General features: G+C 36.5%; 1 long non-coding RNA gene across 1 annotated transcript; it reads left to right on the plus strand.

The window, feature by feature from the left end:
• Window positions 1-2150: 2150 nt before the first annotated feature.
• On the plus strand, window positions 2151-27835 carry LOC148939278 (uncharacterized). Its single transcript, XR_016143521.1, has 4 exons — window positions 2151-2206; window positions 3226-3364; window positions 10480-10648; window positions 27791-27835. It is a non-coding gene; the product is annotated as an uncharacterized LOC148939278 (long non-coding RNA).

Below are 27835 nucleotides of genomic sequence, written 5' to 3' on the forward strand. Positions count from 1 at the left end.
ATCATATACGTAATAAGTTTTGTTCGTTTTAATTTTCAATGTTTCTCCTTACTTTCAGTTGAAAAAACTTGTTTTTTTTATTTCTGATCGTTTTTTTAAATAATGCTGAAAAATCTAGCTTCCCCTCCATGGGAAATTCCCTCTCCCCGTGAAAAATTACTCTACGGAAAAACCCTTCCCTGTAACCCCCCCCCCCTTTCTACCAGAAAAATCCTACCTGAAGACGTCTGTATGCTTCCCAATACCCAATACTGTATGTAAACAATAGACAAAGTTTTTAACTTGCAGCCCTACCCTGGGTGAGTGGGGGGGGGGGTTAAGTCATCCTCAAAGACACATTTGTTAGATTTTTCAACAGTGCTGAAAAAAAAGGTTATCTCGAAATTTTGGTCGGGTGACTTTGGGGGGAAATGAGCGTGGGAGGGGGGCTAGCTCCCCTCCAATATGTTTGGTCGCTTAAAAAGATAGCTTGAAATTTTTATTTCCGATCAAATTTGCCCTCTCCCGATCTTCTACGAACACTGTTTCGGTATGATCACCCCTGGGGAAATGTAACAAACAATTAAACACGCATCCGTGATCTTTCTTCTGAAAAAAAATATAAAATTCCACACTTTTGTACATAGGACATTGAAACCTCTACAGCAGGATTCTCTGGTATGCTGAACCTGATGGTGTGATTTTTATTAGGATCACTTGATGTTTTCGGGATGTTTTCCCCCTTTTTCAAAAATTGGACAAATGTTCACAGGCTCATAACTTTTCATAGGTACCATTACATTTGATCAATTTGGCATATTTTGGATAAGCATCAAAATTTGATTCTTTTGTTGTATCTATTGTTGTCAAGACTCTGTTTTTTAGAGTTTATGTTACTATTGAGCCGCATCGCTCCTTACTTACAGTTCTTTATCACGAACTGTTTAAAAATATATAGAATCCATCAAGTTTGATTTTACCTATAAAAAGCTGCAAGCCTGAGAAATTTTGCCTAATTATAGAAAAAGGGGGAAACATACCAAAAATTCAGAGATCTTAATGAAAATCAGACCACCAGATTCAGCATATCAGAGAACCCAACTGAAGATTTTTAAGCTTTTTAATACAAAAATGTGGAGTTTTGAATTTTTTGCCAGAGTAATAAGATCATATCGAACCATTGATCCTAGAAGATCAAGAAAGGGTTCATTGTAGCAAAAATCAGAAGTTGTAGTGCCCTTTAAAGTGACCAAAAATATTGGAGGGCAGCTAACATCCCTCCCAAACCCCTTTTTTGTCAAAGTCGTCCGATCGAAATTTTCAGACAGTCAATTTTAATCAGCTAAATCGAAAGATCTGACATGAAAAGATGAATTGACCCCCCACAGCCACTGGTAGAAGGACTGCAAGCTATCGACTCTGCCCATTGTTTAGATATAATATTGGTCGTTGGAAAGTATAAACATATTTTTAGGGGGGATTTTTCTGGTAGGACCAATTACATGGAAGAATCTTTCTACGGAGAAATTTTTCGCGGGTTACGTGAATTATCCATGGAGGGGAGAACTGGATTTCCTGGCATTATTTAAAAAACGATCATAAATTAAATTTTAAGAAAAACTGATGTTTTTTCAACTGAAAATAAAGAGTAGCATTAAAACTTAAAAAGAACGTAAATTATTATTCATAGAATGGAGTTGCTCCATCCCCAATACCTTGCTCTTTACACTAAAGTTTTTTTTAGAACTTTTAAAAACCTTTATATTCAAATTAAACGGCCTTGTGTTTCAGCAGAAATTCTTAAATAATTGGAACAAAAAGTCAAACTTTAGTGTAAAGAAGAAAGTATTGAGGTTGGGGTAACCCCTTCATATAAATAATAATTCCTGCTTGTTTTAAGTTTTAATGTTTCTCCTTACTATCAGTTAAAAAACTTGTTTTTATTTTATTTAATTCAGTATAACGAACGCACAAATTCAAATATAAGCAGTTAGCACAGCAAAAGGATTTTAAAAGTTAGGGACAAATTCCCCTTTCGAGAAAGGTTTATTGCACAGAATAAATAGTGAGGTAAAAGCATGTATCTTTGAAAAGCCAAGTAAATCTGTCAAACGAGTTTGAATGGAAGAAGCATGATTTCTTCTTGTTTGCTGACTCATACAATCAACTTGTATGATTTGAGGTCTTGTGAAGCAAACATTAAGTGAAAAAAAATCATATTTATTTAGTAAGTAAGATTTAAGTAATAATTTATTTAGTATTTTCACATTCACCTTGACTTTCCACGTTTTATTTTGTTGGTTTTTTCTTTGGCCCTCTCATTGATTAAATTTTTTTGTTGCGTGCTGAAGAAGAGAGGTGTTGATCCCCTCGAGATATTTGCTTTGTTGTGTTTTGTCAGTTAATGTGAAAGTGAATGTGAAAAGAAACAAAAAAAACAATAAAAAAACAAAAAATTTAAAGATGAATAAAATTCAATAAAAGCCAAAAATTATAAGACTTAAAACCAAATACCTAACAACCATAAAAGTGAGTCATTCAACAATATCCGTGATTTGCAAAAAATCCAAAAATTTTGAACAGCCATCGACAGATACTAGCGAATAACCAGTATTTTCATTTGACCTTTAAAAACCCCATTTTTGCTTGTTTTTCTTTCTTTATGTTATGTCAGGCCAATGTGGTTTAATAAATTATCTATGTAGCTATATATAATCAAGTGCACATTAATTTCATGTGTTTAAAGTATCCCCATAGAAATTGTGTTTTTGATTAAATGGCCAATAGCCTAGAAGTGCTATAATTCTAATAAAATTAGGGTTAACATAAAATGCATTTTGGATTTAGTCAACGTCAAAGAGCGAAAACGGATTTCCAAGATCCGTTTTAAAATCAATTCGAAAACTCTACCAGTTCTCACCATGTTTTTACAATTATTTTACTGGCTTTCTAACGACGTTTTTATAATAAAAATGTTGTAATATACTTTAAAAATTATAGTAACTTTGAAATAATTTTCTTTTCTTGCTTTTAGTCTGGCCGGAAAGCGGAAGGAATCAATTCATGTAATAACTGTACAGGTACATGTACCGTATCATGTCCTATATCAATTGATTCCGTTTTCAAAGGTGACTGAATTACTTTTGCCCAAGAAAATATTAATGCTCATTATTGCCGGTATGTTAGTGTCTTTAAATTCTTTTTCCTTTCCTTTGAAGTTTAATTTAACACTTCACTTTTTTTCAGATGACGAACCATGTACTGAGTTAATGATCATCGCTCCCCCCGGAGCTGACCAAGATCAATTGTGTGGCGGGGTTAATGTGATTAGGCTACACCTGGTTTGGATAGTTTTTACAGGATAGGCCCCAATTTATCGCCAAGAGTAAGTTTTCTTCATTATGTTAAATTTTATTTCTATGATAAATTTATTTCTTTGGTGTGTTAACACCTGGTTTAGACTGTTTTTATAATAGGACGGTCTGCTTAGAATCACCAATTGTAAGTTTTCTTCATTATAGTAATTTTTTGTATATAAAATAAAAGGTACGTAATTCTGTAAGCAATACTAAGCTCTTTATGGTATCTAAATTTTTTATGAAGAAAATTAACCTATTAACTTGCTTATTACTTTTGCAAATTATAGCATTTTCAGAAATAAGCCGTGTAAAGTTACAAAGATTTTGTTTAACGCAAAATCAATAGTATTTTGGTAACAGTTGCCACAAATAGACAAAAATTTACCAAAAATGTTACCGTTACGGTACATGTAATAAATGTACCGTTAGTAATAACGGTACAGAAATACTCGTGGGTTACAGCAATGAGGATATTTATTTAATCGATTCGTCAAATTCAGAAGAATTTGGGGCACCATTATGAGGGTGCCCCAAATGCTGAAGTAGGCAAGTTCTTTTTCGTCTATTAGTTTTAGGTTCTCCGAACCTAAATAAGATCTAGTTTGAACCAATATCAGATTAAAAGCCGTCCTGGCTAAGTGGACGTTCGCTGGGTTGAGAATTCTTTGTCCAAGGGGCACGGGTTCGATCCCTGGCGTGGCCAGCTATTTGGTTTGGGAGGCGGGTCAGTGGTGTGACTCTGTAAGCTTAGCCAAAGTCAACCCAGATCTAAATGGGTAGGCATACCTGGAGTAATATGGGGATGGTAAGCAGGAAGGGTGTGTAAAAGCACAGGATGGCTGGTATCCAGCCCCCCATTGCACTTCCTGGCTGAAGGGCCACGAAACGGAGATCAGCACCGCCGGTTAGGACCTTAAGGGTCTAGTGCAGTCATACTTACTTTACTTACTATTTACTTACTTATAATAAGATTAGTGTTGACATTGTGGAGCCATTGCTTTTTTATTAAGGTTTATAGCAAGGCAAAAAGTGGGTAGGACAGAAGTTGTTACTTTCTAAGGAACTAACTGGAGAGAAGGAATCATGTTAAGAAAACAATTCTTATTTAATAATATGCTGAATAATCATATTTAGCACATTTTGCATGCAGCCTCGCTGTACTTTTTGTAGTTCTCGGTTATATAATAAACACTCGAAAAGTTAGGTTTGGTTAATGCTAATGAAATAAAACCAAATTTTATGACAATATAATAGTTTAGAAACAAATTTGGGCTATATATTTGCACATTAGGGGGGGGGGGGGGTAAAGCATAGCATATATTAAATACGTAACCAAACCTACCCAAAATACCAACTAAATATTTAAATGAAATATAGCTACAATTTATTTTCCAACCCCGCCAAAGTTAATTCTCTGGTATAAAGAAGTTGCTTGGTCAGTTTCTTGGCCTATGTTCGCATCATTTACGATCGGAATTCTCGAGTGTTTAGTATATAACCGATAAGTACCGTACTTTGCTTCCATACCCTCCCCCTAATGTGCAAATAGATAGCCTAAATTATATTTTTTCAATGTATTCTGTCTCCTGTAACTTGTTTTTTTCAGTTTTTGTGTTTTCACAATTGATTCAATTTTCAGGCACACGGGTTGAAACCAATGCGACGCATTGGGAGAATAAATAGAAAATATATCATTTGGGCTATATATTTGCATATCATTTTGCATAGCTATTTCAGTTTATTAGAAAAGAATTGTGAGAAATTCTATTTTTTCAATATCGAAATCTCCAGTGCCCTTCCTCCTCCCTCCATTTTACAGCTCCTTTCCAAATCACTAGTAAAGCCTTGTTAGGCAAACTTTTAATGCCAGCTATTCATAAGACATATACCAGTTACTTGTACCAAACTACGTTCTAGTGACATTTAGATATGACTTTTTTAAGTATGATTTTTTGTTCGGCCTTGATTGACATATGTCTGTGCAGATTCTGAAATCTTAACCCTATGAAAGCGAGTTAGCTGTCAAAAGAGCAGTATATTTTCGCCATTCAAGGAGAGAGAAAAAAGTGCATTTTATAAATTTGGTCAGTAACTCCAGTGTAAAAAAAGTATGTTTCTAAATAATTGCTAGAAACCTATATGAAACCTATCCTATAGTTCTCTGAAAAAAAAATTGTTTATGATGAGATTAAATACAAAAGTTTAAAGATAAAATGGAAAAAACTGCCTTCTCTGAAGTTTCTAGATGGCTACGATTTTCTATTCTACTCGTTTTAAGTTTCACTTAAACATTCATTTCAATTTTTACCTGTTTTAGGATTTAATTATTCATCTATAGCAGTCAGTCAACTTTACGTTTGTCCCGATCATTCTTTAATTTCTGTTTGATGGCCTTAAATTTAGTATTTGCTTGTGATTTTTTGTTTTTTTTTAAGTTTGAAACATTGCAGGAACCTTTTTTTACTCCTCCTAAGCTTTAACATAGTTTTTTACTCTTCTTTGAAAAACGTCTTTTTATCGACGCTAATTTTTTAAATTAATATAAAACACCGAAAGAGTCCAAGGAAAAGTTCCCGGGAGTTTGTCCCAAACAAAATTTGTAAGGTCTACAAGTCATTAAGTGCGCCCATTTTTTACCTATAGTGTTGGTTATTGGGATGCATACAGACAATTATCGGGAGTTGGGTGTAAGAAATTTTTCAAAGTACATTAGAAAAAAAGCAAATGAACTTGAACAGAAAATTGAGAGTTTAATTGAAGAAATGAAGCTTTCAGAAAGTGAGAGAACTACTTTAATTTTATCTTTAGAAAGACATCAGACTGAAATCAAGTGCCTCAAAGAAGAAAAAGAAGAAAGTGTTGATCATCATTGCTCAATTTTGCCTAAAACAAAACAGGAGTTATACAAATGTCATGATGACAAGTTAAGTTTGGAGAAGAGAATAGATTAGCTTGTGTCCGAACAAAATAAGAGACAGAAATATTGAAAAAAATGTTTTGAAAGCCATGGATTTGGCAAGAATAATGCACTAATCCTGAAACAACTTATAGAACTTACCAATATTAAAAAATAGAAATTAAAACCTCAATGGAACAGAACGTACGTATTAAAATCTACATACCTATCGCAAGATATCGAAAGGCAAAAACCCTCTAGCCCTCAATTTTCTGCTTCAATCTCTTTTTCTCTTTTTCAATGTATTTACCTTTTTTTAAACATTAGCTTTTCACAGTCAAGCAACTTAATATCAGTTCTTAACTTATCTTGAGTGTTTTTATGATATTCATTATCTTCATTCATTTTTCTGAGATTTTCACTCAGTTCTTCATTATTTTTGTTAGTGCTAGCTTCTGAGATTTTTCTGAGATTTTTCTGACATTTTTCTAAGATTTTCACTCAGTTCTTCATTGTTTTTGCTATACTAGCTTCTCTTTTTTCAATTTGACCTCTCAGTTTTCCATATTCGTGACTAATACTATCCAATGTTTCTTTTAGCTTTGCCTCAACTGTTTTCTGAAGTTTCAGGTCATTAGTCAATTTCTTTTCCTTTCCTCTTTCTTCTATTTACTACTTCGAGGCCTCCTTTTCAACCTCTTATTTCTTCTTTCAAGTTCTTCTTTTAATTGTTCAGGCTCACTATAAAAAAAATGTTATGAGTTCTTTAATTCTTTAAAAAGAAACGACAACGTAGAGGTACTACATTATTTGTAAAAAAAAGGAGAGGTTTTGAAAATCTAATAACATTACACATAAAGAAAAATTTCTAGTTTCATTAGCTCTTTCCATGATCATGATCTTGATTATTATATTGATTTTACTTTATTGTTTGGTTTAATGTTTTTATAAAACTAGACCATGCTTTTTCAAATATGTATAATTTTCATTTAACTCAGATTATTATCATACCGCTTAACAGGGTTTAAGAGGAAGAGAAATTGCAGCGTTTTTATTTAAAATTAAATAATATTTAAATTATTCTTTAAAATTAATCTTATTTATATCTTATTTTAAATTCTTATAATTATCTTATCAAAATTAATGGTAATTCTTATTTATAAATTATTATTTAAAATTAAATGAACAAAAAAAGTTTTTTTAACCAAAAGTAAGGAGCGACATTAAAACTTAAAATGAACAGAAATTATTACGCATATGAAAGGGGTTGTCCCCTCCTCACCGCCCCACTCTTTACACTAAAGTTTTTTGTTGTTTTAAAAAGTAGAGTTGTGAGAAAGAATCAAACTTTAATGTAAAGAGCGGGGCATTGAAGAAGGGAAAGCCCCTTTCATATGCGGAATAATTTCTGTTCGTTTTAAGTTTTAATATCGTTACTTACTTTCAGTTTTAAAAAAAATTGTTTTTTCTTATTTAATTTCTGAACGTTTTTGAATCAATGCAGGTTTTGGAGATGGCTCACCGTACATGAATAGTTAAAACGAAATTTGTATATTAATTAATTATTTTAAACTAATAATAACCACATAATAACCTAACTACGATATTTGCCCCATTTATTTAAGAATTACTTCTGAATCACAAAGGCTGTTTAATTAGAATAATAACTTCTTTTAAAAGTTAAAAAAAAAAAACTTTGACGGAAGAGCGAGCTTTTCAAGAGAGGCAACCCTCCTCATATACGTAATATTTTCTGTTCGTTTTAAGTTTTAATGTTGCTCCTTACTTTCCGTTGAAAAAACTTGTTTATTTATTTAATTTCTGATCTTTTTTAAAAAATGCTGGGATATCTGGCGTCCCCTTCATGGAAAATTCCTTTCCCCCATGAAAAATTCCTCCATAGAAAGATCCTCCCACGTGAGCCCTCTGGCGCTATTCTAGGACCACTGGGTCGATAAGATCACCCCTGGGAAAAAAATTAATGAGATAAAAAAGCATCCGTGATCTTTCTTCTGGCAAAAAAAAATACAAAATCCCACATTCTTGCATACAGGAGCTTGAAACATCTACAATTTGGTTCTCTGATACGCTGAATCCAATGGTATTATTTTCATTGAGATTCTATGACTTTTACGGAGGTTTTCCCCTTTTTTTGAAAATAAGGCAAATTTTGATTGGATGTGTTTGGGGGAATGAATGGCATGGGGGGGCTAGTTGCCCTCCATACACTTTAGACTATTAAAAAGGGCACTGGCCCTTTGAATATCCAATCGAATGAGCCTTTTTTGAAGTTTCTACGACAACGCCTTCTATAAAAACCGTATATGCCCCAGGGCATAAATTAAAACTCTTTCCCCGAGGGTTGTAGGGGAGTGTCCTCCTCAAAAACATATTTTCTATCTGGAAATAAACTATGCTGAACAAAATGGCTATCTCAAAATTTTGATTGGATGTGTTTGGGGGAATGATGGGCGTGGGGTGGGGCTATTTGTCCTCCAATCACTTTCGACTATTAAAAAGTGCACTAGCCCTTTGAATTTCCAATCGAATGAGCCTTTTTTGAACTTTTTACGACAAGGTCTTCAATAAAAACCTTATTGCCCCCAGGGCATAACTTAAAACCCTTCCCCCGAGGAATCTGGGGGAGTGTATTCCTCAAAAAGATATTTTCTATCTGGAAATCAGCTACGCTGAACAAAATCGCTATCTCAAAATTTTGATTGGATGTGTTTAGGAGAATGATAGGCGTGGGGAGGGGGCTAGTTGCCCTCCAATCACTTTTGAATATGAAAAAGGGCAGTAGCCACTCCAACTTCCAATCGAATGAGTCTTTTTTTAAGTTTCTACGACAACTCCTTCGATACGAAGTGCCTGGGTATGGAGAAGAAAAAATAAATAAGAAATTGTGCCCCAGGGCATAACTTAAAACCCTTGCTCTGACGGTTGTGGGGGGTTGTCCTCCTCAAAAATATATTTTCTATCTGGAAATCAACTACGCTGAACAAAATGGCTATCTCAAAATTTGGATTGGATATGTTTGAGGGTATTATGGGCGTGGGGGGGGCTGGATGCCCTCCAATCACTTTCGACTATTAAAAAGGGTACTTGCCCTTCAAATTTCCAATCGAATGAGCCTGTTTTGAAGTTTCTACGATAATGCCTTCTATAAAAACCTTATATTTCCCCAGGGCATAACTTAAAACCATTTCCCTGAGGATTGTGGGGAAGTGTCCTCCTCAAAAACCCATTTTCTATCTGGAAAGCAACTACGCTGAACAAAATGGCTATCTCAAAATTTTGGATTGGATGTTTTTTGGGGAATGATGGGCGTGGGGGGGGGGGGCTAGTTGCCCTCCAATCACTTTCGACTATTAAAAGGGCCCTGAAACTCTCGACTTCCAATCGAATGAGCCCCTTTTTAGGTCTCTACGACGACCCCTTCCATATGAAGAGCCCTGCTCTAAAGTAAAAAAAATAATATATGGTACATTGTGCCAACAATGTTCTTATATGCCCTCAGGGCATAACTTATAACCCTTGCCTTGAGGGTTGTGGGGAAGTGTCCTCCTGAAAAAGATATTATCTATCTGAAAATCAACTACGCTGAACAAAATGGACTCAAAATTTTTATTGGATGTGTTTGGGGGAATGATGTGCCTGGGGAGCTAGTTGCCCTCCAATCGTTTTCGACTATTAAAAAGAGCACTAGCCACTCCAATTTCCAATCAAATGAGCACTTTTCGAAGCTTCTACGACAACTCATTCGTTACGAAGTGCCCGGGTTTGGAGAAAAAAAAAAAAAAAAAAAAAAAAACACATTGTGGCCACATCGTTCTTTACTTAGGCAGCACTAGCGCGCTGCCAATTATAGTATTAGTCCCTGGTGAAAACTAATTTTATAGCTTAGCTGGTAACAATTTGCCTATATTTAACTCAAACGCGTAATATCAAAAATGTTGCTAAATATTTTCAAAATAGACCCACATGTCTTTAATTTTCTTAAAATAAAAAAAAATAACGCTTACAACCTTTGGCCCTTTAAGTCGATGCACTCCAAAACGTTTTCAGCTCTCCTTAAGTATTTAAATATATTTTTTGAGCTGGATACGATAAATTATCTTAGACATCTTCATGTTTGAATTTTTCGATATACAAATACACTTATAAACGAAAAATAATTCAGAAGACTTACTTTCCGAAATTATTGAGATCTTGAAGTGTTAAAATACTATATTCTTCTTTTAGCTATGAAATTTGGTAGAATGTCAAAAAAGCAAAATGAAAGGGTTGAAGAGGAAATCAGACTCCACAAAGCCCAAATGAGAGGGAACCAACGGCAATCAGAGAGCTCACGAGATAGCTCCATTTATGATCATCAACAACCTTCTACATCCAATCAACATTATACCGAAACGTAAGCTCTTATGTTTTTCACGTAGTGTTTGATTTTGTCCAGGCCAGGATACTGGTTACCCCTCCTTTGTCTTACATTGAAATCCCCGCCTAATCATGGGTCGCTTAACATTGTTGCGGTAAATGAAGTTAAAAACAAGAAAAGATACTCTTTTGGGGATGACTTTTGCCCGAAGAGATTCTTTGACTTAGTTTCGAGTAGGGTGGAGTGTGTTAAAATATCAACAAAGGAGGCTGTAGATTTTTCAGTACTTCTTTCTTCTTTTTGTGAAAGCGTAAGCCATTAAAACGGCAATTATTTGTCCTCGAAATAAGGTTGCATTATAGAATGTGTGTCTAAGCGCCAGTAGAGATGACCCTATAACTCCGGACGGGGCACCATATATGGGCATAGAGTCATTATGGAGATGGTTTTTGTCAGTGAGAATGGAAAAACAGTATTTTTCTCACTTGAAAAACAGGAATATTCTCACATTGATGGTTGTTTCTTGGACGGTTATGTGTGTTTGTCAATTTATTTGATGTTTTTCATGGATGTCAACATCAATTTATGTTTGTTTTATGGTTTTTGTCAGTGAGAATGGAAAAACAGGAATTTTGTCACATTTATGGATGTTTCTTGGACGGTTATGTGTGTTAGTCAATTTATTTGATGTTTTTCATGGATGTCAACAGTAATTTATGTCTGTTTTATGGTTTTTGTCAGTGAGAATCGAAAAACAGGAACTTTCTCACTTTAATGGATGTCTGTTCTGGATGTTTTAAGTCTAACGGGTACCGGAGTCAATGACCTAAATTTCCAACATGTCGATTTATTTGATGTTGTTGTTGTTTTGGACATGTACATGTTATGAGTTTCCAGGAAACAGTTAGATCCCGTGTTTCCTTCTCAGCCAATCAGCGAGTCGGATACATATCCTTTCTCAGCCAATCAGAGGGCTTGCTTACATAACAATTCGACCTTGAGATTTCGTATATAACGGGCATGCAATGTGATTAAATTATCAGAAAGTATTTTGACATAGTTGATACAACAATCGATAAATTTGGCTCTTTAGAAGCATTGACAGCCACAATTAGCAATGTGAGTACATTTTTTATTTTCAAATAAAATTATTTTCCATGGTCACCCTCCAGTATATTCACGTAAATCCCCCCCCCCTACAATACAAACATCACTATACAATCTTTATACTCGATAGAAAACGTAAAATATATTCTTTTTACCCTCAAAACCTAACCCCCCCCCCCATTGTTTTACAACCAAATTCTCGCAAATAGAAATAATTATCTTTTCGTTAAATTCCTGTTTTTTATTTTCAAATAAAATTATTTTCCTTGGTCACCCTCCAGTATATTCACGTAAATCCCCCCCCCATACAATACAAACATCACTATACAATCTTTATACTTGATAGAAAACGTAAAATATATTCTTTTTACCCTCAAAACCTAACCCCCTCCCCCCCCATTGTTTTACAACCAAATTCCCGCAAATAGAAATAATTATCTTTTCGTTAAATTATAGCCTTTCTATATTGTGATTTAAAGTGTCTACTGACTTCTCTCAATTTTTAAAGAAAATGTCGCTCTGTTCTGACACAAGGCTCTATGCGAGGTTAAAATTAGCTGTCACCCCATTTCCCTCTGTGTTTACGAACGCGGCGGCCAAAGTCAAAGGAACTGTTCTTCCGTCAAAATTAAAGCACTTTGAGGCAATTGCAATAATTAAGCGCAGACGTGATGCTCTATTTTGGAGAATTGAAAGGGATTATTTTCAAATTAAGGTCTAACAATATATTTAGGACATTATGTAAAAGGGAGAGAGAGGGGGCAATGCCTAGCTTCTAGCAGATTCGTTGTAAGTAAATTATGTAAAAGGGAGAGGGAGGGGGGCAATGCCTCAATTCTATCGCCATCATTGTTAAATGAAAACAAACTGTGCAAGGCTAGAAAGAAAGGTCTTTAGGAGTTGCATGAAGCTTATATTATGTGTAAATTGAATAGCATTTTAACCTATGTTTGCAAAATTTAGGTCTATAGGCCGCTGGGTTAACAATCTTTTTTTATCTAATTTAAAGCCTATATCTAAATACCCTCTGATTCTTCAGCTTATAACATTTCGAAAGTTATGCTATGGGTTTTTACTTTTTGTTTAACTGAAATGAGATAAATGCTTTTCTAAACAAATTATGTCTGATAATAAATTCTGTAGAGGGCGATAATAATTTTCCTTCTTTAAAATAAAGGGGGAAATTATTTTGATACTAATTTTTTTCTATTCTTTAAGGCAAACTATGAAGATTGTATTTCGGCCTATTCAGCTGTAAAGCGAGCTAGCGGTAACGCAAATAGTGAAGAATGTGCCCCACCTCCAAGTAAGAAAGCAAGAGAGGGTGAGGCAGCCCCTGTAAGAGCAACAGTTGTTCAATATGGCCGTTGGCCGAAACGCCCCAGCTCCACACTGCCGGCCCAAGTGCAGCCATCTGTGCAAGCCCATGACATCACTGGCTCGACTGCACAAGTCCGTACCGTCACAGGTCCTACTGTACAAGCCGCAGCCCAATCTGCGCAAGAAATTAATGACGTCGTAGTCCGCCCTCCAACACGCACTACCTGGACCTTCGGGCACCCAAGTGCAGCCAGGATTTGCAAATGTGAGCATTTTTTCCTACATATCTTATAGAAATACATATCTATTTCTTCCAATGTTTTTTAGTCTTTTCCTTTCACTATTTTTCAATCCAATATAAACTTGTCTCAGAGATATTAACCCCCCCCCACCATTATTTTCTCTGCCCTCCCTCCGAGATTTCTAAATGTAATTTTATTGCAAAGAAACCGCTCTTTTTTCTAATCTTTACTATTTTCTCTGTTGCTATCCCTTCACTATCATATATATTTTTAGGCACCTTTGAAACTCTGTGAATGCTATTTTTCACATAGTTTTAAGAGAGAGTTTATTCTATTTATCTATTGCACATATGGATCTCGTAATTTGCACTCAATATTTTTATCGTGCTAAGATATTATTGAGGGGAAACCGAGTTAACGGTCCCCGACATTTTCCTCGTCTGAAGTTCAGTCCTGGAAATCGCACACGACAAGTTACAATAATTATACTCATGATATCACTAAATCTGTGTGGAATTAGAGACAAATAGCGACTTATGCAGTCTAAGCGAATATTTCAACTTTTGACGGGCATTATGTAACGAGGGCTGGGAACCACGTGGTGGGGGTTGGGAAGCACTGCGGGCCAGGGAAGCGCCGCGGGGTGCGCCGCGGGATGCGCTGCGGCACGAGAAGTGCTGCAAGATGCGCTGCGGGCCCGAAAAGCGCCGCAAAAAACATGGCTGATTTGAACACTTTGAAAATAAACTATTTTTTGAACAAATTATCGCCTTCTATGTAAAGCGATGTTTTAGATTGTAAATATCTTAAGTTTGAAATTCTTTCAGTTGAATTAACCAAATGCTACTACTAAGCGCTGACTTTAAATAATAATCCAAATTTTAACAGTAGGGATGATTTGAACACTTTGAAAATAAGCTATTTTTCATTTATAGGTTGGAGCATTGGTCCCTTATTCACCATCGTCATCAGGTGAAGAAGAGGAAGAACTCATTGAAGGGGCAAAAGAGTTTCATGACATTCAGGACAATGAAACATCAGCTATCAATGACTGGCATGGTATCATTAACTCTGATGAAATACCTTTTAATAATTTTCTAAGTAATTATTTCAATGTAGAACCTAGCACAGTTGAACAAAGTAATGTTCCTAGTTCAGAGGGGGACTTGCCTTTGCTAAGTCCAAATACCCTACAAATTTTAGAGGAATTAACAGGGAACCCTCCTCCTCCAGCCTCCGATACCCTAACGAGTCCACTTCAAACAACTGAAGTGGAGCATACCCCAAATAGTGTTGAACAGCTTGGGCGAGGGGGACACCGACAAGCAGTGGGTACAACTTTCCCCGATTTTCCATTGTCGAATACAATTTTAAATAATATAGTTGTTTTCACTGCGACGCTTGGGGATCCATTTAAGTCACTTATGGGGGGAAATTTTGTGTTTGACTCTGTAGAGATTTTGCATGCATATGTAGATAAAATTCGTGCACTACTGGGGAAACAAATTCAGTTATGGGGGGGTAGGGATTCAATAAAGGTTTCTATTGTTTTAAAGGTTTTTTATTTAAATGAGGGGAAAAGTGAAGTTTATTATCATTATATACATTCCGAGATGCGCGTAATTTATCCAAATTTTGAAAATTTTGAGGGTGCTTTTTCGGAGTGGGTAGGACAAATTATTGCGCATCTCGAGAACTATAACGAAAATGGGAGTGGGTCTGTAGTTTTATTTATTGAAAATTTAAGCTTGAATATTTGTAAATTTAAAAATGATTTTATTTTAAGAGAGGGGCTTAGGGATAAGGATACAGTTTTAAAATATCATCCAGATCTAGTAGGTTGTTAAGGTGTCCAGAAGATCTGTTTTGAAACAGATCAAAAATGTTTCATGTATGCTTTCCTCATATCAGCATTCGAGCCTCTAGCATGCGACGCTACCAAGACGAATTTAGATCACTGGGATTTACATGGGAAGGATGGGTCCAATTTCCCCATTGTAGATTTCTCTTGTTTAGAAGGAAAATACCCAGTAACGCTACGATCTATAGATATTTTTGAAAGAGCTAATGCCCATTTAAATATCGGCGTTACTGTGGTACAGTATGAAACTGAATTTGAAGATGGGGCTCGTTCTAAAAAGAAGGGGGTGGTTTTCCCAGTAAGGGGCCCGTCAATTGATTTGGTTAAACACTGGGTTTTGCTGTTATGCACACCACCTATTGAACCGAATGCAATTGGCCATGTTAACCCGATTACTGACATTATTAGAGTTCGGGGGGAGGGTAAAACGGGGCGGGGGGAACGTTTCTACTGCCCGACATGCCTCTCTAGATTTTGGACTGAATTAAAGTTGCGAAATCATATGAGACACTGTAGACGGCATGGCTATCAGACAGTGGAAACGGTTTCAGGGTATAAGTCCATTTTACGCTTTAAAAATTTCAAAAACCCCCTTCTCCAATACAACAATATATCTTTGGACATCGAATCTAAGTTTGTGGAGGTGAATAACCCCCAATATCCAAACCGAATCAAAGAACACCCAGCCATTGCAGTGTCTTATGCACATGCGCAAAGGGACAGTTTTAACACCACGCAGTTGTTAGAAATAGTTGAGACATTGGATGAGAACGAGTGCATGGTCAAGGCACTGACTAAACTAATTGGCACGGCTAATGGTGCTATTTCTCGTTTGAGAAATACGCTTTATCCAATGGTGCTGTCTGAAGAGTATCGTCTCTCGATTAAAAATAAAAAAATATGTTGGGTTTGTAAGGGGTAGTTTGTAGAGGGGGATAAGGGGACTAAAGGGAAAAGAGGGGGGAGGGGGAAAGTCAGAGACCATGATCACTTGTGGCAGGAAATATCATCTGGGGGTAGTAATTTTAGAGGGGTAGCGCATCGTGTAATTTAAATGTTAGCCAACAGTTTTTTATCCCTGTTTTTATTCACAACTCTAATTATGCCTTAAAATTTATTTTACCAGCACTGGCAGGTATGCACAGGGAGGGAGGAGGAGTAGACAGTCCATGGGTAAATTGTTCATTTACCTATAAAATTATTCCAAAATCGGCCGAGAAGTTGTTGCTTTTCGAAATGAAATTGTAGGCGGGTTATAATGGACATACGTGCTGGAATAAAATCAGGTTTTTAGATTCTTTTAGTTTTTTTCCCAAGGCATTGAGTCAATTGATTCAAGTGCAGAAAAGCGACAATTTTGATAGCTTTCCCTTGCTTAAACAGCACTTTCCAGACATTGAAATGTATGACTTATTAACCAGCAAAGGTGTATATGCATATGATTATTACTGTTCTGGCACTCGCTTAAGCGAGATGAAACTACCTCCAATTGAGGCTTTTTACAATTCACTTACCAACAGTGAATGCAAAGCAAAGGAGTATGAGTTTGCCAAGAAGGTGTGGGCCAAGGGGGATTATAAAAATGGGTGAGATTATTGTAGACTGTACTTGGCCAGTGAAGATTTAACTCTGTTGGATATAGTCTCTAAGAACACAGAGAAAATCTAGACATGGTTTAGGTTATATATATGCTGTTATTTGTATACATCCAATTTAGGGTTGTATTTGGTTTTAATAAGTAGTAGGGAGGAACTGGGCCTAATCACAGACTTAGATCAACACCTTTCTATGGAGCCTTCGATGAGGGACGGGTAATTTTTTCATGGGGACCGCGTCTTATCAACCGATCCGAGCGGACAAAACACCGGTGTAAAGTCAAATGCAGTGTTCTTGGACATGAACTCGTTATACCCCTCGGCAATGTCCCACTACTCTTTGCCGTTTGGGAACTATCAATGGCTTGAGAATCCTTGTGAGTTCCCCGACATTGCCACCGTCGTGGACAACGGGCCACAAGGATGGTTCTTTGAAATTGACGGTCACATTCCGCTGGCGCTTCAAGACTCCGTCAAAGATTTTGTTTTTCCCTGTATTAATCGACCAGTGACCAGGGACTCACCGAGCCCCCAAAATCAATCATTGGTTGAGGATATGGGGATGCATTGGACCCCCTCCAAGCAGAAACTGATTGCTGATTTGGACCCTAAGGAGAATATCGTTGTTCACCATGTGCTTTTGCTCTGGATGGTGAACAATGGTTTCAAGATCACCAAAATACATAGGGTCCTGCAGTTCAATCAGCGACCATATTTAAAAACGTTTATAGATACTTTTGTCGATAAACGCTCTAGGGCAAACTCAAAGGTGGAGAAGGAATTGTACAAACTCATTCTAAATTCAGCATTTGGCAAAATGTGTGAAAGCTTTCGAAACAAAACTCGCTGCAACGCCGTGGCTGACCCTCTAGAATGTTCAGAAATTATTACCGACCCCAATTTTACATCATTCACGCGCGTCAAGGCTGGCATGGTTCTTCTACACAGGAAAAAGCGAAATGTGGTATTGAACAAGAATAAAGCAGGCAGTAGTTCAGTACTAGAAATTTCAAAAAAGCTCTTGTTGTCGTTCTTTTACAATGTGTGCAAGGTGCAATGGCCACGGGAGGGGGAGGTTCAAGTTTACTATGGAGATACAGATTCTCTGCTGTTAAAGGTAAATGGGACTGACGATTTATTGAGTGATTTAGAAAAGGGGGAACACATCAGCTTGCGGATGGATTTCACCAACTGGAATCCATCCCTCTGCCCCGAGTTGGTGAAACGTCAAGCCCCCAACCAACTATTAATGCTAAAATCAGAGACGGGGAGCGATTTGATATTCAAGGGGGTGTTCCCGGGTCTCAAAATTTATTGTATTGAAACACACAGTGGGGATGAAAAGAAGGCGTGTAAAGGGGTGCCTTTACACTTTTTAGAGAGCAATTTTAACATGAGAATGTACAGAGTCTGTATAGAAAGTAGCCTAGTGCCGAGAGCACAAGTGCTTGCAATTCGCTCTCTACAGTTTAGAAATTATACTGTGAGAGTGGAAAAAAATGCAATGTCTTTTATATCTGACAAAGTCTATGTGCTCGAGAATGGTGTGAGTGTCCTGCCTCATGGCCACTATCGTATTTCAGACCAAGTTGAATGCATAGACTATCGCTATCAACTTGGTCTGGATAAATTAACCTAATCTGACTAACCAACTACCCACCACCGCCACCACTGACCCAACTAACCCAACCACTAACCTCTAGCAGTGACGACACTATTGTTTTTCCATCGCAGCGACCGGGGGGTGGGGGACCCTTCCCGCGGCCGGCTCCCGGGGGGGGGGGGGTCCCGCCCGTGCCTGCTCCCGGGGGGGGGGATCCAACCTTTAAATTCACTGTAATGTTCAACTGTGCTAGTTCATGTCCCAAGTGTATTTTGTTATTGTACAGAAAAGTGTTTTTTGTACAGAAAAGTGTTTAAAGACAATAAGTGCTGTTGATGGACAAAAGTGTTGTACAGAAAAGTGTTTAAAGACAATAAGTGTTATTGATGGACAAAAGTGTTTTTATTCATAATGTGTTATCATTGTTCTTGTTGAACAAATAGAGTTTTCATGTTGACCATGAAATTTTGTCAGGTTCTTGTTGAACAAGTGTTATTTTTATCATTGTTCATGTTGAACAAATATTTGTTTTCACGTTGCTGAAATAAATGCTGCCATGAAATATTGTTTTTTGTTGTTCTTGAATAGATAGATCTATGGGAAAATTACTACTTATTCGTTGGACACATATGATTTACAGTTAGTTGTAGTCCGACTGTTGTCAACAGCATGTATCAATTTAAAACACCCTTCAGATAGTTTCTGTGTGGGCCCTCAATGTCGGGGAAAACAACACTTTTAGCTAGAATAATTCAAAATTGCGATAAATTTTTTTGGAAAAACCGAAAAAAATCTACTATTGCTATAGTATTTGGCAGGAGTCCTATGATAAAATAAAAGCTATTGCCACAACCATACCAATACAATTCATACGAGGACTTGATGTTTTCAATAGTATTGAACCGAACTCGTGGCTGATTATTGATGATTTGGCTGAATCCATTGAACAGTTCTCACAGGAAATGCTACAACTGTTCACTGTCCGATCTCACCATGAACACATTTCCATAACCCTAGTTCTACACAATCTGTTTCATCAGAGCAAATGTATGCGAACCTTTGCTTTGAATTGCACTATCTATATTATCTATCGAGTCGTTCGTGATTCTAGCTCACTCATAACTCTCAATAAACAAATCTATCCAGGCGCCCCAAAATTTCTGTGGTCAGCGTACAATCAGGCGACTAGCAAGCCCTATGGTTACATTTTGCTGGATCTTAATCAGGGCACACCCGAGGATCTACGTGTAGTCACCGTCATTTTCGACAATGAAATTACAGTATATCTTCCGGTGAACAGTAGAAAAGGCTATTAGTTGCCATTATGACACTGAAGAAACTACACGAACAACGGCATTTATTTTCCGTTTTCAGCACTTCAAAACCCTTGCTTAGGAAGGCCATACTCAAACATGGTATTGACATTGATTTCATTAATCTAATATATGAATTTTGTTTAATTTTATGGTTGGTCTATGTTCAAGTTAATGATGTTGTTATACAAAATACAAAGCAAATTCGTTCAATTGTCGGCGCTTTGTTTTGAAAAAACAATTGTAAAATATTAAAAAGAAAACGACTCCTTCAGGCGGGCGGTAGCTTTTTCACACTTTTACTGCCGATAATCACAGGACTTGTAAACAGTTTTTTCTAGAGAATGGCTAAACCCTATAAATTGACACCATTTGAACTTGTCCTCCCGCCCATCGAACATTTTGAAGACAATCTAAGCAAATTCATTAATGATGAGAATATTGCCGATGATAAAAAACTTCTTTTACTTCAAGATGCATTGCGACGTATGGACAAACATAAACCTTATCGTGAGAGACCCACCACTGATCCCTCTAAACAGGAAACATCTCCTCAAGATTCTGCACAATCAAAGGAAAAGGAATTGAATTCGATTGTATCGAAAATTGGAAACCTATTGGCAGTCACCAATCGAGAACAGAGTAAAATAGTATTATCTTATCTCATGTTGGAAGCTTGTGATCAAGTTCAGGTCAACAGCACAGGGAAACGAATTATAATTCAGGGGAAAAGTCATAATCTAGTTGATTTAAATTGTGATAATGTGACGAATCTTAAAGGGCTCTCATCCGTTGACAATAATTTATACACCTTTCTAAGTCTATCAAACTTTCCCGGAACTCTTATTGGTAATAACAAAATTTTAAAGATACGAAGACAATATAGCCGTTCAACAACATAACCACCTTATAAAAAAGAAGAAGATTCAATAGTTGAGGATACTAGCACAACTGATTTTACAACACCTGTGGATGCTAGTCAAAAGCGAAGACGAATTGATTCACCCTCCAGTGTTCAAAAGGGGAGTGGACATTACACTACGTGTTTGCGTTCAAAATGGATGAAGTTCTGAAAGGTGTCTATGAAAATATTGGTGAATTGGGAAGTTTAAGTTCTCCCAAAACGCTTTATTGAGTTGTCTCCGGCACCACATTGAAAAAAGCAAAAGAGTATCTAGAGAATGAACCGAGTTACACACTACATCGGAATCACAGGCTTCGTGGCAAAAAATATCGACAAACTAAAGCCTTTTTCCCTCTGAATATAATGCAAATGGATCTTTTAACTTTAGACGTAGTTCAACGGCGTCACAATACACCCTACAAATATATTCTGGTGGCAATCAGTGTCTTTAGTCACTATGCCTATGCCATTCCATTACGGTCAAAGAGAGGTGTTGAAGTTGCTCGGGCCATTGAAAGTATTCTTGAACAGGATTCGTATAGAAAAATTCAATCGGATCTTGGTAGTGAATTTGTCAATCCCCATGTGCAAAAGGTTCTATTGAAATATAATACAACACTTTATCATAGTCACAGCCCGATATAGGCTGCATTGGCTGAACGATTAATAAGAATGATTAGTCTATTAATTTCAAGATATTGTAAACTGAAAAATACACCTGCTTTTATTCATGATTTAGATAAAATCATACAGATATACAACCATCGACTTCATCGATCCCTGTCCAACTCACGCCCTCGGGAGTTTCACTACATTGAAAACACATTTGATGCTTTCTTAAAGCAATACTCCATTGGCATTGAGAAGAAAAAGAAGAAGAAACTCGATGTTGATAATACTGTTCAAATTAAAAGAACCACCAATATTTTAGCAAAAAATACTTATTTTTGGAGCATTTAACTTTTTAAAGTTTCCAATTTTCTAGACACTAAGCCCATGATATTTCGGCTGCCATATACCGAAGGTGATGATATTCTCTTCGGTTTTTATGATTAGGAGCTGCAAAAGACAAGGACCGACAACACACGTTATAGGATTGAATAGATCTTATATAGACTTACTGGCATAGGAACGAGACAGTTATATGTTCGCTCGCTAGGATAAGATTTAGGTTTTGATTCTTTAATTATTACTTAAGATATTGCCATGGTCAAATGAGGTCTAGGTAAATTTCATGTCAAGTATTTCTGATCCTCTCTACAATGATCTGAATAGAACAAGTGATTTTTGGACGATACTCTGCCCCACCAATCAAATAACCTAAAGGATGTTCTCGGCTTTAAGCTCAATATAATCAATGGTAAAAGTGCCGGAAACACTAATTTCATTTTTTCTGACTACCCACCTGCCTTCTCCACAGACACTTGTATATTTCTCTACGCCTCATTTGTTGAAACATCTCGGGTTGGTAATTCAACTGTTCCCCTTCTACGAGTCCTTGAACGAAAAACCAATCGAGAACATATTCACCACTACAATATAAAGCATCTTTAATATATTCCCGTTAACACTTCCTAGTTGGAACTCTGTCAGTTAACACTAAGAACTGAATTGGGTGATCCCATAGCAATTTCAAAAGGTTTGGCTGTGATTAAATGTCATTTTCGACCTATCGTTCAACAGAAAGATGTCTAATAGAAAAGTGGTATTCACTTTTCCTGATATTGAATGCTATGTTAATACTCTTGGCCAAAGACAACAGGGCAATGGAATGGACTATTACAAGGGTCGCTCGTCAATGTCTGGCTATGGTCTCGGCAGCTGGTTTGCTAAGCTATTTCGCTTTTCACTACCACTGGCTAGAAAATATCTTGTACTGGCTGCGACAGACTTTGCATCCTCTACACTATACGATTGGGGCTCTGGCAAGGAACTTAAAAAAAGTGCTACGGAAAATCTTAGGTCCAGTGCGCAAACCCTTGGCGAGAAATTAAAACAAAATGGTAAAGGTTTAAAAAGGTCAAGAAACAATGCATCACTCATCAGTCTCTACTCAGGTCGGAAACGAAAGACATCATCCCTTTTGTCAAAGAAAAAAAGGAAAAAGCCGACACGTAGTGTAACCAGAAGGCCCAGGAAGAAAAGTGTTAGATCGAAACTTGATTTCTTCTCCTAAAATGTCCTACCTGCCAGATAAGGATTCTCAACCTTCAATCACCGCCTCATTGAATCTGTTCAATGCTGAAAATGTTGATGTGAGTTTCAAGCATGGATACTATTAACAATTTTATCCACTACAACCCCTCACCGATAATATCCACTTTCAAATTTATTCCAATGAAGACTACTTTATGGACATGTCTTCAAAATTTATAGATTTACAAATGAAATTCCGGAAATCCGATAACACAATGCCAGTCCGAGCCGATGGGATATCCTATGAAAATTGTATATAACATAATTTATTTCGTCAAATTAGCGTCTACATCAACGGCACGCTAGTGAGCACAAGCAACAATCTCTTAAACTATGCAACCTATATGCAATTCATGTTGATGACACCCAAGTCATACAAGGAACTGAGAGGCGCCTCCAATGGATATGAATATGTTACTAATACTGATACTACAGATGCGCTTAAAAATTCTACAACTAGTGAATTACATCTAGTTGGAAAAATATATCATGAAATATTTAATATACCCCAATGGCTACCGTCCAATGTTAAAGTGGATATAAAATTGACGCTTGCACCATCCAATTTCATATTGAGAAAGGAACTTGCTGTCAATCCCGATGTAAGTCTCTCCCTCACCTCGGCAATACTTCATGTACGCAAACAGCAGGTTATGAGTTCTGTTGCTTCGGCCGTGGAAAAACTGAGAGCCAATGGAAATAATATTAAACTACTTGTTCCTCATACAATCACCAATCACCGTCATATTGCCATGGGGTCACGCACCTTCACCGATTCATCCTTTATCAATGGCGAAATCCCCTCGAAACTTGCATTGGCATTTGTAAAAAGCGCTTGTGCAACAGGATCGTGGACTGAATGCCCACATAAATTCGAGATGTTTGGACTTTCATCTCTTGTGTGCAAAGTAAATGGTATCCCACTCTACAATCTATCCTTTGATAAATCCTATAGAACATTGTATGAGTTGACCATGCAAACCCTAGATCATGATTCGCAACTATTTGAAAATGGTATAACCGAAGAAATATTTGCTAAAACACATGGTATCACTGTAATGGATTTGTCTGGCACACAGGATATGAGTATAGTAGGTACGGGGACTGTGCGTTTAGAGTGTACATTTGCCGACCCACTGGCTGAGAGTATTGCACTAATCTCACTAAATCAATATGAAACCTATTGGGAAATCACTCCCAAAGGCAGTGTTCTACTAGACTTGGCGCCATGAACACCAGTCAAATAATAAATGTATTTAACATGGATCCCTACATGTCCCAGTACAAATCCTATTGTCTACCCTCAGACTATCTTGGAAAAATTCAAAGTGCGAACAATACCTTGATTACTGTTAATAGCAGTCCATTGACTGTTCTGACTGGTCCTTGGGTATGCATCTTTCAAACCAAGAAGGCAATTGAATTTTTTGATCCTCTTGGTCTACTCTATACATTTTACACACCCCACATCAGCAACTATATTGAGAGCAGTGTGTAAACTATTATTCAAAATCGAAAGAGGGTGCAGGATCTAACGACTAAAAGCTGTGGCTTCCATGCACTACTATATTTTGTCTTCCGATGTCGTGGCTATACTTACAAGCAGTTTCTCCACATTTATAGTGACAATCCACGTCTGAACGACTTTCTAGTGGAAAATATCCTCTCAGACCTATACAGTATTGATTTCAATGCCCTAAGAGTAAAGTGCTTAAAAAATGTTTGTGGATTTGTTTATTAATAAAATGTATATATACAACAATGTCTTTAAATTTTCACTTTAGATTTCTTCATCGATGTATAGGCAACTATCGTGAACCACTGAAGCCGGTAAATCATTTGGATTCACTGTATTTTGATCTTGATTGACTGCAAAGTCAGGGTCACATTTTCTGCAGTACAATGTAACTTCACTCTTGTCATATCTCTTTGTATAGTCAATGATACTATTTGCATTCATATTATGAAATTCACGAGTTTCAATCTGTCTATTTGAAGCAATATCACTTAAAGTGTATTCAAGTGATGAATCACATTCGGTAACTGCCAAATAAAAATCATTTGGTTTATAGTCATAGTAGGCCGTATTGTCACAGCGATGATGTAGAAACCAAACTGTCTTTTTACCCCAAGAGTTGAATCGTGCACCAGATTCCTCTTCCCAGAATAATTTAAATCCACGACGATACCAATCTCTTAGAAATAAACTGAAATCACTTTTAGGATTATTTCCAATCATAGTGGGGTAAGTATTCTCCCACTGATCACATTTATCATGGAGACAATCGGAGCATAGGTGCCCTCTAGGGTGAGAGTCACACACCTCTTCAAGACATGAATTACATCCTTTAATTTGTACTGCATAGCCTCTATGTAATTTGCAAGGATTACATAATTTACACTTTTCGCTATAGTCGTCAATAATTGTACAATTCTCACATTGAGTCCAACTGCCAAGAGTGTACATGCACAATGTACATATATAGAACACTTTTTTGGTTTCCGGTGTCAACTCTCTCACAGCTAAAACGAAACTGATCGTCTTCGCTCGATAAATTCAAAGTGGAGGAAAGGGGAGAGGAGTAACTCTGTGACGTTACCTCTCTCGAAGGAGGAGCCATCTACATTGAATCCATTGGCAATGTTTTCAAAAGTATATCCACGATATGATTCTTGTTTTTTTCAATTAATATATCAATAAATTGAGTACGTGCATTTGAATTATATTTTAAAAGTTTCATACAATATTCTACTTGGGAACAAATACTTCTCATTTTACTTACATGAGTTCCCTGACGAGAGAATATTATGCGTTTTAGATATACCTTGAGACAATCTTCATTCCAAATCAAATATTCTTCCTTAAACACTAGATTTGATCTAATTATCTCTTTCTCAAATTTATTCATTTTTAAAACCTTTCACTCTGACTACTGACTCTAGACTGACCCTGATTCGTCAGTCCTAACCAGAAAAGCATGTACAATTAGCGAGAGAGTTTATTGTCTTCGATATGTTTCACTAATGCACTTAAAGCACATTAAAGTCTATTCACATGTGCTATATCAACTTTTGTGGCGAAACATAATTGATCTTCCATTTTAAATTTGCTCAAGGATATCATTTATCTTTCGTATACTGCATCCCATTCCAGACAAAATCATAATCCTTTCGTAATTTCCAACGCAATGTTTAGTACTCTTGTATTATTAGCATCAACTCCAATATCAACTTCTAAGATGATAAACAATCCACTTATTTCCATCACAAATATAAATCCAAATGAGTAAAGTCAAAACTGTTCTTCTCACTCCTTTGAATTCTATTCACAGACTAATAAAACTATAGCAAAAACCCTTTCCTCATATTCCCTTCGCCGTTAATATGTAACAAGCCCTCTGGTTGGCTGAGAAAGGATATGTAACCGACTTGCTGATTTGCTGAGAAGGAAACACGTGATCTAACTGTTTCCTGGAGACTCATAATATGTACATGTCCAAAACAACAACCACATCAAATAAATCGACATGTTGGAAATTTAGGTCATTGACTCCGGTACCCGTTAGACTTAAAACATCCAGAACAGACATCCATTAAAGTGAGAAAATTCCTGTTTTTCCATTCTCACTGACAAAAACCATAAAACAGACATAAATTACTGTTGACATCCATGAAAAACATCAAATAAATTGACCAACACACATAACCGTCCAAGAAACAACCATCAAAGTGAGAAAATTCCTGTTTTTTTCAAGTGAGAAAAATACTATTTTTCCATTCTCACTGACAAAGACCATAAAACAGACATAAATTACTGTTGACATCCATGAAAAACATCAAATAAATTGTCCAACACCCATAACCATCCAAGAAAACATCAATCAAAGTGAGAAAATTACTGTTTTTTCAAGTGAGAAAAATACTGTTTTTTCATTCTCACTGACAAAAACCATAAAACAGACATGAATTGATGTTGACATCCATGAAAAACATCAAATAAATTGACCAACACACATAACCGTCCAAGAAACAACCAACAATGTGAGAAAATTCCTGTTTTTCAAGTGAGAAAAATACTGTTTTTCCATTCTCACTGACAAAACCATCTCCATAATGACTCTATGCCCATATATGGTGCCCCGTCCGGAGTTATAGGGTCATTTCTACTAGCGCCTCTCTATGAGCCCCAGGAAAAGCTTTGGCATATATATACCCTTTTTGAACCTCACCCAAGCTTTATTAGGAGTATCATAGCCTCTTGTAGTCACTTGATTATTATCGAAAGCTTCTTGGATACATCTGTGTCATAGATTTTGATATTTATGTCTGATATACGAACACGAATTTAATAACCGTTTAATAACCTTGAAATTCATATAACTAATAACATGGTTTTGCCTATAAATCCGCATCCACGCGGGGGGGAGGGGGTACTGGGATTTCCTTCTTCCCAAAATTTTGTCGACGCGTAGAAAAACAGCCAAATTTTAGACAAATAAATTTTTCATGAATTTTTTAATTGTTTTGTAACCCTCTCCCCCCCCCCAAAAAAAAATAACAACAATTCTAGATACACCCTTTGGAGATTATTGATTAAAATCCTATTTCAAATAGAAAATTGACAGAAATCTTGAAGACTTACGCCTAAGTGAAAGAAATGAAGATACCGACACTAACAAGCATATCAAAATCAAATAGGGATGCAATAAAATATTGCAGTAAGAGACAACCTTTGGAGCCCGTGTCAAATGGTGAATGGAAATTCCCAATGAAAATGGTGTTAAAATGTCACTAAATCTTGGCATTTTTTTGTCTCTTTGGACATTCGCTGTTAATTAACAGCCAGTAGAGGAACCAATTGGTGAGGGGAATCCCCCTAGATTTAGAAAAATATCTTTTTTCATCTTGATCGGAAAAAATTGAAAAACTCCGTGCCCCCTCTTCTTCCCTATGTTTCTTTGATCTGGTGTCCCTATGTCAGATCAAGGGAAATACTTTCAAATTTATTTCTTGTTATTACAGTGCTGTTTTATTTAGTTTCAGCAATATCGGTGGTAATATATGTCCCTATCCAATGTACTT

The sequence above is a fragment of the Artemia sp. Qi Xiang Cuo genome, chromosome 21, assembly GCF_049724085.1.
Source record: "Artemia sp. Qi Xiang Cuo chromosome 21, ASM4972408v1, whole genome shotgun sequence".
In the NCBI taxonomy this organism is placed as follows: domain Eukaryota; kingdom Metazoa; phylum Arthropoda; class Branchiopoda; order Anostraca; family Artemiidae; genus Artemia; species Artemia sp. Qi Xiang Cuo.